Source organism: Syngnathoides biaculeatus, chromosome 2 (assembly GCF_019802595.1).
Source record: "Syngnathoides biaculeatus isolate LvHL_M chromosome 2, ASM1980259v1, whole genome shotgun sequence".
Taxonomy (NCBI): Eukaryota; Metazoa; Chordata; class Actinopteri; order Syngnathiformes; family Syngnathidae; genus Syngnathoides; species Syngnathoides biaculeatus.
In genome coordinates, this window is record NC_084641.1 from 15,638,877 (window position 1) to 15,653,106 (window position 14,230).

Here is a 14,230-nt window from a genome sequence, read left to right on the forward strand (position 1 = left end):
AGTCCACCTTTAAAAGTCCACCTCCACTCCATGTATTATTTTGAATCAGTTGCATCTGTGTGAGGTCGTTAGCTGCATAAAGGCACCTGTACACCCCATATAATCAGTAAGACTCAAACCTTTAACATGGCCAAGACCAAAGAGCTGTGCAAAGACACCAGAGACAAAATTGTAAAACTCCACACGGCTGGAAAGAGCTACGGAGAAATTACCAAGTAGCTTGGTGAAAAAAAGGTCCACTGTTGGAGCAATCATCAGAAAATGGAAGAAGCTAAACTTAACGATCAATCGGAGTGGAGCCCCATGCAAGATATCCCCTTATTTGCCAATGACCATTTGGATGATACAGAGGAGTCATGGGAGAAGGTTTTGTGGTCAGATGAGACCAAATTGGAACTTTTTGGTCATAGTTCCACTAACCGTGTTTGGAGGAAGAAGAAAGATGAGTTCCATCCCAAGAACACCGTCCCTCCTGTGAAACATGGGGGTGGTAGCATCATGTTTTGAGGGTGTTTTTCTCCACACGGGACAGGACGACTGCACTGTATTAGGGAGAGGATGACCGCGGCCATGTATTGTGAGATTTTGGGGAACAACCTCTTTCCCTCAGTCAGAGCATTGAAGATGGGTTGTGGCTGGTCTTCCAACATGACAAAGACCCGAAGCACACAGCCAGGAAAACCAAGGAGTGTCTCCGTAAGAAGCATATCAAGGTTCTGGCGTGGCCTAGCCAGTCTCCAGACCTAAACCCAATAGAAAATCTTTGGAGGGACCTGAAACTCCGTGTTTCTCGGCAACAGCGCAGAAACCTGTCTGATCTAGAGAAGATCTGTGTGGAGGAGTGGGCCAAAATCCCTCCTGCAGTGTGTGAAAACCTGGTGAACAACTACAGGAAATGTGTGACCTCTGTAATTGCAAACAAAGGCTACTGTACCAAATATTAACATTGGTTTTCTCAGGTGTTCAAATACTTGTTTCCAGCTGTATCACACAAATAAATCGTTAAAAAAAAGTCATACTTTGTGATTTCTGGATTTTTCTTTTTAGATTATCTCTCTCACAGTGGACATGCACCTACGATGAAACTGTCAAACCCCTCCATGATTTCTAAATGGGAGAACTTGCAATATGGCAGGGTGTTCAAATACGCATTTTCTTCACTGTCCATGTGAAGTATGTATATATTTTTAATGGGACATCGCTTGTTCCCACCAATTTACATAAATTCCCACAGAACGGGCTTCCGTTGGTTGGTCTTTCGCTGTGACCATTCTCGAAAAAATAAAAAGTAAAACAGACCCATGCAGGGGGGGGGGGCAGGGAGAGAGAGAGAGCGACGGAGAGAGAGAGAGCGCGCGCGAGAGAGAGAGAGAGAGAGAGAGAGAGAGAGAGAGAGAGAGAGTGTCTCTCCTGCTTTCTTTATCGCTCCCATCTTGTCCCACCGATGCACTGGCTTTCTGGCACCTCACTTGGCTCCATCAGTTTGCAGTGCGGCTGCAGTGGCTCACTGAAACATCAACTGTGTTCAGAAAAGCGCGTGTGTCCTCTCTCCGCGCAAGCAGCACACTACAGGATTTCCAAGAGTTTTGCTGCATCGTGTGCGCGCTTTGCCGATCTGGATTCCGACAGCAGCGGTTTTGTAGACCTGGATTTAAATGCACGTCTGTCTGGAGCTGCACAAGGGAGTTAAAAGGGCTGAGGTAAGAATATTCTGTTATGGACCCGGACCAGCGCACGGCGTCATTTTCGGCGCTCTTTCTCTTCTTTATACTGCTCTCCAAATGATCTATTTACGGCAGGCATATGACTGATTAATCGCCCTTTGAAAGGGAAAACGGAACAGTTTTCTCCAAGGCTTTAAGGCTTCGTTGGAGCACTTTGCTCTGGACCCAGTTGCGGTTGCGCTCGATGCGTCCAAGAATCGGCGCATCGGCCGAATGATTGAATGGCGGCGCAGTGGAGGAGACTCGATCGTCACGTGGGCGCGCACATTTTTTGTTTGTGCGTCTCCGCGTGCGTCATGTTCTGTTTGAACTGGGCCAACGCAACAGCGCGTTCACTTTTATGAAATATATATATATATATATATATATATATATATATATATAATATATATATATATATATATATATTTCTTTATTGCATTGGACAGAGTCAGAAGCACATTAATGACATCCCCCTAAAGTGTGTCATCAAAATGCAGGCTGGCATCCCATCGTCTGCACGCACTCTCTTTGCTAAGCAACCACAAGATGGTGGTGTGAGAAGGGGGTTTGATTATTTTTATTTATTTATTTTTTTTTTTTTAGGGTTGGGGGTTTGGTTTTGTTGGGTGGGTAATGATGTTCTCTGGCACTCCTGCTTAAACTTTTAAGTTGTTGGAATATAGGAGTGCAGCCTCGCATCACCACTTTCTTTTAAATTTATTTTTTATTCTCATGATAATGTCTCACAGGTAAATTGAATTTACGCAATAGGCCCATTTCATGTTGCACACCACACACGTAGAACCACATCACATACATGCAAGAATGCAAGGAAAATCAGAGTGCAAAAAGTGCTTCACCTCTTGAGGTGGTGTCGGTGCCTTGCTCAAGGGCACCTTGACAGTAGCCAAGAAGAAGCATAGCATCTCTCTAACAACTGGGTGCCATTCTTGTGTTTTTCTTGTTCTTGACATTTTGTCTACAGCAGAATTTGAACCCTCAAATCGCATGGCTCAAGTCCTTTCAGATAAGATGCCCCACCTTCAAGTGAAATCTCATACATGAATCGAGACCTGCCCGTGGGTGTTTTGGTTGCTTGTAGTAGGGAGGCTGAGACATGACATAGCGGTAGAGAGCATCCAATATAGAGGTAATACGTGCACAAAATACAGGATTTGAACAGAGAAAAAGAAAAAGATGCAACGAGCACACAAAATACTTATTTGTGGACTTAATTATTTTCATCAACATCTTGGATGTCTCAATAAGCAAATGGAGCGCACCTTTTGCAAGAAACTATAACACAATGTTTTTATGGTCATACCTCTGCCAGTACACTTATAAATAGAGGTCTTACGTCACACTCAAATGCACTTCTTTGGCATTCTTAAGTTACTGGGTGGCAAATAGTAGCTGAAATTGACTCCCTTGTCGATACAAGCCTCAGAAGTAACTAAGTATAATCTTCATATTTTTGGCTCATTTTCTTTACTAGTGGAAATCTGGCTCGACATGTGGCATTACTCTGTGACCAGGTTGTAGCAATGTCGCAGATGTGCGCAGTTTCCGTATTTAACCAAATGGGCTGTCTGTGCTGAAATATCGCACAGCCATAAGTATTGAGACCATTTGCTCAGTATTTAGTAGAAGCACCCTTTTAAAATATTCCAGTCTTTTTGAGTCTTTTTGGGAATGATGCAACAAGTTTTTCACACCTGAATTTGGGAGTCTCTGCCATTCCTCCTTGCAGATCTTCTCCATCTCTGTAAGGCTGGATGCTGAATGTTGGTGGACAACCATTTTCAACTTTCGCCAGACATGCTCGATTAGGTTTAAGTCAGAGCTCTGGCTGGGCCATTCAAGAACAATCACAGAGTTGTTCTGAAACAACTGCTTTGTTATTTTAGCTGTGTGCGTAGAGTCATTGTCTTGTTGGAAGGTGAACCTTTAGCCCAGTCAGAGGTCCTGAGCAGTCTGGAGAAGGTTTTCATCCAGGATGTCCTTGTACTTGGCCGCATTCATCTTTCCTTCCATTGGAACCATCGTTGTGTTACTGCAGCTGAAAATCCCCCCCACCAGGTGATTCTGTCACCACCAACCTGTATTGTACAGGGAATGAGCAGTTCCTGGTTTTCTCCACACATCCATCCATCCATCCATCCATCCATTTACTTTGCCGCTTATCCTCACGAGGGTCGCGGGGAGTGCTGGAGCCTATCCCAACTGTCAATGGGCAGGAGGCAAGGTACACCCTGAACTGGTTGCCAGCCAATCGCAGGGCACATGGAGACAAACGGCTGCACTCACAATAAGACCCAGGGGTAATTTAGAGTGTCCATATAATGTTGCATGTTTTTGGGATGTGGGAGGAAACCGGAGCGCCCAGAGAAAACCCACGCAGGCACGGGGAGAACATGCAAACTCCACACAGGCGAGTCCGGGATTGAACCTGGGACCTCAGAACTGTGAGGCCAACGCTTTACCAGCTGCTCCACCGTGCCGCCGTTTTCTCCACACATAGCACTTAGAAATAAATAATATTTCAACAAGATGAAGTTGGTTAAAAATGGCTTAATTAACAAACAAACACTGCGATTGGATGGCAACCAGTTCAGGCTGTACACCACCTCCAGCACTCCTGTGACCCTTGTGAGAATAAGCGGCTCAGATATTGTATGGATGGAAACGAACAAAAAAAGGGACAGCCTAAATCACATACGGTGAAGTTCATGGCTAGTGAAGCAGAAACATTACTCTGATTGATGTTTCCATTTATGAGCACAATACAGTGAGGTCACAGCCCAACTGGTGAAAATAAGGAAATAAAATCTGGGCATCAGGATTTTCAGGGTTTTAAAGTGACAGAATTAGCCATCCCAATCCTTTACGTACTCAATCGATATACTCTAATAGGTTGTTGTTGTTCGAAACTTACCTGACCTGACCAATGATGTCAACCTGTCTTGGGTAATATCAGTTAGCATTGCGTTTTATTAGTACGTTAAACTGCAAGAATACAAAATATGAACAAAGTATGAACCCTTGATAGACACTTCAGATAGATCGTTCAAGATTGTCCTTACCACTGTGGACGTTCTGTCACATTTCAAAATTGTATGTGAATTGGATTGGGCCCAAAAGCAGACTGAGGCAGAAGGACTATAATTTCGAATGGTTTATTGCGGGTTGGTTCAGTGTAAGAATAGGCAAGGCGAGATGGACCGTCGGGACAAGGAGCGAGCAAGAAGCGGGAAAGACGGGAAAGGCACAGAAGGAACATGATGGAGAGGAACACAATCAGGTGAGTAACAGATGCGGGTCGTCGGGTAGCTGCTTGGATACCCCAAAACCTGGAAGTACGAGAGTTGGCTGGTGATTCACCAACAAGTGTCAATACTCAGGTGAAGGCTGCTGATAGGTTTGACAGGCTTTAAATGCAGGCAGTAATGAGTTTTGCTTGAAGGATGGTGTGCGGGTTAGGTGTTGCTGAATCCTGGGAGAGAGGGAGAAGCAAGGCATCATCCAAGCTCCAAAGGAGGAACTGCAGAGTATGGATCATGACACGTTCCTCACAGCTCTGTGATTCCTGCGGCAAAGACATTATTTCCACACTTCCGTCATAAAATAACACAGCACATTTTACCACGTTACATTTTCTTAGAAGAAAAACGGCATCAACAAGAATGTTTGTGCACTCATATGACCCTGTAAGTAGGGCAGAGTACTTTCTTCCTCACACCTCCCTTTTTATTTGCAGTTTTATGTGAAGAGCGAAATGTGCTAACCATATGCCGCCCAGAATATATACCTGTAACACAAACACTAAATACAATATCCTGACTATGGTAAACCAGAGTGAAAATCTGAAGTGGCTGAAAACATTATATCGGAGACATCAAGATGCACACAAACTGGCATGTGCCAAATTCAAGCCTGAACCGGCGCACTTGGGATTGCACATTCCGAAGTGACGTTGGGCTGTTTGCTGCCGCACTTCCCATCTCACCCATGTCTTTGAGCAGCAAATATGCAAACTCAGGAATTTTAAGTATATTATTGGATCAGAAGTAAAAAACAAAAAAACAAATCAATTAAAAACACACACGAGAGAACTAAAATTGAAAAGAATTTGACCTGCCTTTTGATTTACCTCCCCGAACAATAAGACCCAGATCAGTATTCACACTAGTGTAACAATGCATGGCTTGTGCATGTTTGAGTGCGCCACAGTATTTTAAGGTGTGTTCGAACTCAAAACATGTTCAGTTATAAAAGGGGAAAAGGACGGAGTCATAAAAATATTTTTTTTCTGCTTTAGTGGCTTTGTGATTGTGATTGCATGAGACTTGCTTTCAAGATTATAGGGCTTTTTAAATCATGCCTCCGATCTTTCTGAATGCAGCATGTAATTGTAAAAAAGAACAACAAACCCTTGACTCATCCATGGCACATCTGTCTAGCCATTTGTAATTGTGTTCCCAGATTTGGTGGGATTTTTATTTTTATTTTTTTACATTGTGGTGCTCCCTTATGATAGCAAGTCAACACAGCATTTTAGCAAAGACTCACATCATGTCAAGTTAGTTGGTGCAGCACTTTTCATACATTAAAATGCAACACAAAGTGCTTTACAGATATAAAAACAGACAATTAAAATAGCAAGAAAATTACTCAAGAAAAAACAAGAAAAACTCACCCCTCCCTTCTCCACTTATCAATAAACCACACACATATAGATACAGAAATACAAAGAGTACCTATTGATTGGTATTGTAGAAGCATGGCAAGGCACCGAGGATGAAGGTGAGGAAAGACAAGCTGTGGGATGGACTCTCCGCATTGTGCAGAGCCCTGAGTCACCCGAGGCCAGGGACACTGCGGGGCCGAACACATCTCCCAGTATGGAGGCTCCCATTAGGAGAAGTTAAACTTAAAAACTTAAAAAGACAGTAGGACAGAATCAATATGCAATGCAATTAAATGACATACTAATATTTAATTGATAGATAGATTAATAAATAAGTAACAAATACATGTCTAAAAAAAATTAAGAAATCCATTAAAAACTAAACCAAACAAGTGAGTATTGAGCCTCCTTTTAAAGCATGTTTAGTCTCTGTAGTCCTGATGCCCTCTGACAGACTGTTCCAAAAGTGTGGGCCATCGTGACTTCAGAATTCAGACTCTTTAGAAGCTTTTGTTCAACCCGTAAGAATAATTAGGATCAGGACCTGCAAAGGTTAAGATGATAATAGCATATATGCTGGCCCCAGACCTCTGAGACTAACAGAATCTTAAAATTGACCCTAAAACATGCAAGGGGGCAAAGTAGTGGTCTTGAAATTTGTGTTATCTGTTCCCAGAAAGTATGGACAGAAGCTCATGTGTCATGTCACGGATTGTCCTTTTGTTATTTTTATAAGTAAGCGCAAATATATTGAACATAAATATTAGTTTGGGTCAATGTTGTTTATAATCACACAAAAAGTTCATTGCTCTTTGGGCTGTGAAAGACCAATGGAAGCTATGCATGCACTGATTAAAAATGAAATGGTTATAGTAAATACAACATTTATTAGAATACAATACAATAGTTTCCAGAGCAAAAACAAAAGAATAAAAAATGAAAATGTCAAAACAAAGAAAAGTAGCATAAAAGCAAAAATGTCAAGATCAGTTTGGTCAAAAGTCAACCAGCTGCAAAGAAAATCTCTTCAGGCGAAGACACTTGTAGGTTTCATGAGAAATATTTGTAACAGTTAAAATAAAAAGAGTTATTGGATGTACAAATAGAACTAAATGCCAAGGCATTTATCTCACATGGCATGAATTCAGACACACATTTGAGAAAGGGCTTATCACAGTAAATTGCCATTATACCACATTATTCAAAGCAAAGTCAATTTCTATGATATTCTCAAAGAAAATATTGGCAGCAAAATCACCCATAGCAACACTGTGTTTGTCAAGCAGCAAAGCACACATTCTTGGCTTTATATTGCTGAGTCAGGAACAAGAAGTGTTGCAAACACCAGCTGGTCTCAGAATTTGAAACAAGACAGAATTCAGTTGAATGCATCTTACTGTATATGCACCCATATTATTTTCCATTGGTTTTTAAGACAAGAACAAAAGCTAAATGTCTACACACTCTAAACTTTCTATATGCATTAATAATTGCACATAAATAAAACATCCTATCTCGAGTTTGTACTAACTGGATCTGACTCCCGAGTGTTTTCTAATCTTGTATAGAAAATAAGCAGAGGTGGGAGGGAGTAAGTCACTTATAGGGCAAGTCGCAAGCGGGTCTCATGTCATAATCTTCAAGTCCGAAGTCACTGCACTGGGGAAAAAAAGTCAAGTCAAATCACCTGAAGGTTCAAGCAAGTTGAGTCAAGTCTTTACTTGTTTTAAGCAAGTTGCAAGTCTCTTCATACAATCTTCAATCTTGTAAAAAAAAAAAAAAGTCATACAATCTTGCTCCAGTTTATCTTCAAGTGGTAATAGCATGTTTTTCCGCAAATCATAACACCAAAAAGGTATTAACACCTTAAAAAACAACGGAGATTATGATCTGTTGAATTTGTTGTACTGAATTGTTTCAAAGTTTTACTTTAAACTCCATTTAGTTCAAAGTAACTTCTGAGCCTGACAGCCTTTGAACTCCCACGTTCGTATGAGAACATCATTAAACAAAACCCATCCATCCAGCCAGCTATTTTCTGTACAGCTTATCCTCACTGTTCCACTGCAGCCCATCTGAGCCAACCTCAGTCGAGAGACAGGACACACTGGTCGCCAGCCAACTGTGGGGCACACACAAACAACCATTTCCACTCACATTCACACCTATGGGCAATCTAGAGTCTTCAGTTAACCTACCATCCACGTTTTTGGGATGCGAGAGAAAATCGGAGTACACTACCTGGGAAAAAAACAAACACCGCATGTACATGCAAAATCCACAGAGGCGGAGCCAGATTTGAAACTCTTCCATCCTTAGAACTGTGAGGCGCATGTTCGAATGAAACACATAACTTGTACAAGTCATTTGAAAAAGTAAGTAAAAGTAATACAAGTAAACATGGAGACTGTGGTTACTTACAATATGTGTGCACAATCATATTCTCATGACTTGGGTGTGTGGGTTTAAAATTAAGATAATTTAAAAGCGGCAGCACGGTGAGCCAACTGGCTAGAGCGTTGGCCTCACAGTTCTGAGGATCGGGGTTCAAATCCCGCCTCTCTTGTGTGTAGTCTGGATGTTTTCCCCGTGCCTGCGTGGGTTTTCTCCAGGCACACCAGTTTCCTCCCACATCCCAAAAATATGCAACATTAATTGGACACTCTAAATTGTCCCCAGGTGTGATTGTAAGTTGTCTGTCTCGACGTTAGCTGGGATAGGTGCCAGCACTCCCGTGACCCTTGCGAGGATAAGCGGCCTGGAAAAGGGATGGATGGATGGATAATTTAGAAGCTCTGATTCTGTAGAATTGACAAAAGGAGGTTATGTTTCATGTGCTGTGGTCTCAATTTTAAAGACTGTGCAAACGACTTCATCATGGAGCCAACACAACAGACGACATTTTAATATTGAAGCTTCAATGAACATGTTCAGTCGTATGAAAATTATATTCACACAATTTGTAGTGAACTTACTAATAGTAGAACGCACTTCTGTCAACAACTTTTTTTTTATCTCCATGATCATAATGCAAGGGGATCCAGTACAACAGAAAATAGCTCAAGCGTAATCTTCTAGCGCCGACACTTTCTTCACAGCCACAAACATCTGCGCAGTCTTTTTTCTTTCTTTGCTTTTTTTCTCCACAACTGCAGCTTCACTTTTTATGCATTCAGCAGTTAGAATTATTTTTTCAGTGCTTCTTTCTGCTCTGCTCTCACCTTGTTAGTAAATGAGCGCAAAAGAGAAAAAGAGGAGTTTTACGTGCCTGGGAACTGAAGTTAAATGTTCCAACAATTATCAAAAAACATCCCATCCTTACTTATGTTGTTTAGCTGTACTAAAACGTTCACAATTGCATCATATTTTAATTAATAAGGGAGTTGCAAGCTATGCAGGTTGCCGTCCTCTTTCTGCAGACTTCATCGAAAACGTAATCCTTGAAAGCAAATTGCATTATCTTTGGAACTCCTTCCATTGTTGTCCACGCAGGTGCCTCCATCACACTAACAATTGCGCAGCAATGCAGACTGGGCTCCCAGGTTGGCCCAAATGACCACTCCAAAGCGTTTCTTACAACAACAACAACAAAAAGCAAGCTGTCTTGGTTAAAATGCAGATTTTCAATTCATAACAAGATGAATTGTCCCATTAGATAGTTCAAGTCAAAGTAAAGTCGGCTTTTGGCTACCGGGTCTAATGTCAAGTCTTCAGTATTTGGCAAGCAAGTCCTAAATCATAAAACTGGCAACAAAGGTCGACTCGAGTCAAGTCAATTGACTCAAGTCCTCCCGCCTCTGTAAATTAATTGGTTACACGTAAAAGAGGTGAAATGTTATGGAAACCAAGACATCTAGCCTGACACCTGGAAACAATGTACCACATTTTTGGGGTTCTGGGAAAACTAAAAAACAGTTTCACTGCAGTCCATTAACTTTTGAGCTACGATAAATTTCAACGTGGCTTTTCAGATGATCCCAACCTGGAACCACATCTTCCCATGCTCATTACAGTGAAGAAAAAAAGTATTTGAACACCCTGCAATATTGCAAGTTCTGCCACTTAGAAATCATGGAGGGATCTGAAATCTTCATCGGAGGTGCATGTCCACTGTGAGAGAGATAATCAAAAAGGAAATATCCAGAAATCACAATGTATGATTTTTTTTTAAAGATTTATTTGTGTGATACAGCTGCAAATTGTCACGGACGAGACTCGGGGGTGGACCCAAATGCACGACTCAGGTGAGAGGTAAGCAGTGCGGAATAAGCCTTTATTCGTTCCAATGTCGGTTACCAGGGAGTCAGTCCAAACAAGCAGCAAGATCAGTAACGGCAGGCTTACGGGGTAGGTCGGGAGACAGGCGTTGGTCGGTACACGGGAGGTAGACATCAGGAGTACGGTAGTGCGGGAACGAGGCATGAGAGGCAACGATCTAGCAGAGTCTCTGTCGTCCCCCGGGTCCTATATGTACTGGGTCTAATCCGAGGTCATGAGGCGCAGGTGTGACCCTTCCGATTAGACGGCCACGCCCAGCCCTGGCTGGAATCCAGGATCATGACAGTACCCCCCCCTCAACGGCCAGCTCTGGACGGCCCAGGCGCATCAGGGTGAGCCGCGTGAAAGTCCCTGATGAGGGAGCGGTCCACGACGAAGCGGGAGGGGATCCGAGAGCGCTCCTCCGGGCCATATTCCTCCCAGTCCACCAGGTACTGGACCCCCCTCCCTCTGCGGCGGGAAGACAGCAACCGGCGCACGGTGTACACCAACCCACCGTCGACCATGCGGGGGGGCGGGGGGGACTTGAGCGGAGGAGCCAGCGACGACGTGCGATTCGGGCGAAGTCTGCTGACGTGGAACGTAGGGTGCACCCTCATCGACCTGGGCAGTTTCAACGAGACGGCGACCGGGTTAATAACCTTGGAAACAGGGAACGGGCCAACGAACCTGGGAGCAAGTTTGCGGGATTCCGTCCGCAGCGGGAGATCTTTGGTGGAGAGCCACACTCGCTGTCCCACTCTGAGCTCTGGTGCGGCCCTCCTCTTGCGGTCTGCTGCGGCCTTGTAGGCGCTGCTCATGCGCAGCAGTGTCCTCCGAGCTGCTTGCCAGGTCCGTTTGCAGCGTCGCACCACGGCCAGGGCCGACGGAACTGTGGATTCTGTGACCAGTGGAGGAAACAGGGACGGAGGATACCCATGCACGACATGGAGTGGAGCCATACCTGTTGAAGCGGAGGGTAGGGAATTGTGGGCATACTCCACCCACTTGATGTGCTGGCTCCACGTGCTCTGGTCCCTGGATACCAGACATCGAAGACCGGTCTCTAATTCCTGGTTAATCCTTTCAGTCTGGCCATTAGACTCTGGGTGATGACCCGATGTGCGACTTGCTGAAGCGCCGATGAGGTTGCAGAACTCCTTCCAGAAACGGGCGCTGAATTGCGGACCCCTGTCCGAAACGATATCCTGGGGTAGACCGTGGTAACGGACGACCTCGTCTAATACCAACTGGGCTGTCTGCTTGGCCGACGGGATCTTCGGGAGCGACACGAAGTGGACCATCTTGGAGAAACGGTCCACTATGGACAGCACCACTGTGTTCCCTTGTGAAGGCGGCAGGCCGGTGACGAAGTCCATCGCGATGTGTGACCACGGACGAAAGGGGATGGACAGGGGTTGCAACTCACCAACGGGCCGTAGGCGGGAAGTTTTATTGGCAGCACACACCGGGCAGGCGTTGACGAACTCCCTTACATCCTTGCTGAGGTTAGGCCACCAGAACCTTTGTTCGACCACTGACCGTGTCTTCGCCATACCCGGGTGGCAGACCGTCTTGTTGGTATGGGCCCAGTTGATGACGTCTCCCCGCAGAGATGGGATGACAAAAAGACGGCCCGACGGACAATCCGCGGGTGGCGGTGTCTCTTCCAGGGCCTCCTTCACCCGCGACTCGATCGACCAGGTGAACCCGGACACGAAGCACCCCGCTGGCAGGATAGTAGCGGCGTCTGAATCAGTGCGCCCTCCCTCGTGGATCCGCGAGAGTGCATCCGGCTTGCCGTTTTTGGAGCCTGGGCGGTAAAACACCTTAAAGTGGAAACGGGTGAAAAATAGAGCCCACCTGGCCTGACGGGCGTTCAACCTCTTCGCGGACTTCAGGTATTCAAGGTTCTTATGGTCCGTGAAGACAACGAACGGTACTTGCGAGCCCTCCAGCCAGTGCCGCCACTCCTCCAACGCGCTCTTGACCGCCAGCAGTTCCTTATCTCCCACGTCGTAGTTCCTCTCTGCCGGGGTCAACTTTCTAGACAGGAACGCGCACGGGTGAATCCTTCCATCCCTGGGACTCCTCTGTGACAAGACTGCTCCGATTCCTGAATTCGATGCATCCACCTCCACCACAAACTGGTTATCGGGATCTGGAATAATGAGAACGGGCGCAGTAGTGAAACTTGCCTTGAGCCTGCCGAAGGCCTTCTGGCAGGTCCCGGACCAGTCGAAGGTGGTATTTGGCGAAGTGAGCGAATGCAGAGGAGTGGCCACGGAGCTGAAGTTCCTTATGAATTTCCTATAGAAATTGGCAAATCCCAAGAACCTCTGCACGTCCCTCCTGTTGGTGGGGGTAGGCCACCGCAGCACCGCGTCGACCTTCACGGGATCCATCCGTAGCTCTCCCTCAGCCAGGACGAAGCCCAGGAAGGACACGGATGCCTGATGGAACTCACACTTATCCATATTCACGTATAATTGGTGCTGCTGCAGACGCCGGAGCACCTCTCGGACTTGTTGAATGTGAGAGGCTAGGTCTGCTGAAAAGATGAGAATGTCATCCAGGTAAACAAAGACAGATCTGTTCAGGAACTCCCAGAGCACGTCGTTAATGAAGTTCTGAAGAGGGCCGGAGCGTTTGTCAGTCCAAAGGGCATCACAAGATACTCATAGTGCCCTGTGGGGGTGTTGAACGCCGTCTTCCACTCATCCCCTTCCCGAATCCGCACCAGATGGTAAGCGCTGCGCAAGTCGAGCTTGGTGAAGATCCGGGCTCCCTGGAGGAGTTCGAATGCTGTAGAGATAAGCGGCAAAGGGTACCTGTTCTTGACTGTGATGTCGTTCAGGCCTCGGTAGTCGATGCAGGGTCGCAGCGTGGAGTCCTTCTTCTTGACAAAAAAAAACCCCGCACCGGCTGGTGAGGATGAGGGGCGAATGAGTCCGGCTGCCAGCGAGTCCTCGATGTAGTCCCTCATGGCTTGATGCTCTGGTCCCGTTAAAGAGAACAGTTTCCCTCTGGTAGGAAAGGTGCCTGGCAGGACTTCAATGACGAAGGCGATCCGGGAGCGGTCCGTGGGAAACGCGGAAGCTTGCAGCTCAAAGTGGAGATCGCACTGCGCCAGGAAGGGTTTGACGTTACCGGAGTTGCCTGAGAACCGCTCTGGTCGAGAGAGCGGAGTGATGGTGGCACGGGGAGGCACAGGAGCGGCCGCGCTAGCTTGGGAGGCTAGCCACGGTTGCAGCTGGGTGCAGAGCTCCTGGATCTGGTGAGTCATACCCTGGAGAGCAGCCTCTTGCTCACCCAGGCGTTTGCCCTGCACTTGCAGCGCACGGCGAATGGCTTCAGAGTCGGCTGGGTCCATGTTCTTGGCTAGATCGTTCTGTCACGGACGAGACTCGGGGGTGGACCCAAATGCACGACTCAGGTGAGAGGTAAGCAGTGCGGAATAAGCCTTTATTCGTTCCAATGTCGGTTACCAGGGAGTCAGTCCAAACAAGCAGCAAGATCAGTAACGGCAGGCTTACGGGGTAGGTCGGGAGACAGGCGTTGGTCGGTACACGGGAGGTAG

The 14,230-nt window shown here is 45.9% G+C and overlaps 1 protein-coding gene and 1 long non-coding RNA gene across 3 annotated transcripts in view; one reads left to right on the forward strand and one right to left on the reverse strand.

The window, feature by feature from the left end:
* Positions 1-1,447: 1,447 nt before the first annotated feature.
* The window catches only part of nlgn4xa (neuroligin 4 X-linked a), a 73,505-nt gene continuing 60,722 nt past the window's right edge, over positions 1,448-14,230 (forward strand). For both annotated transcript variants that reach the window (XM_061836605.1, XM_061836614.1), the window contains exon 1: positions 1,448-1,700. The gene's annotated coding sequence lies outside the window, so the exon portion shown is untranslated. The remainder of the gene's footprint in view (positions 1,701-14,230) is intronic.
* Positions 4,867-6,635, reverse strand: LOC133509532 (uncharacterized). Its single transcript, XR_009797362.1, has 2 exons — positions 6,464-6,635; positions 4,867-5,292 (listed from the first exon to the last, which is right to left on the reverse strand). It is a non-coding gene; the product is annotated as an uncharacterized LOC133509532 (long non-coding RNA).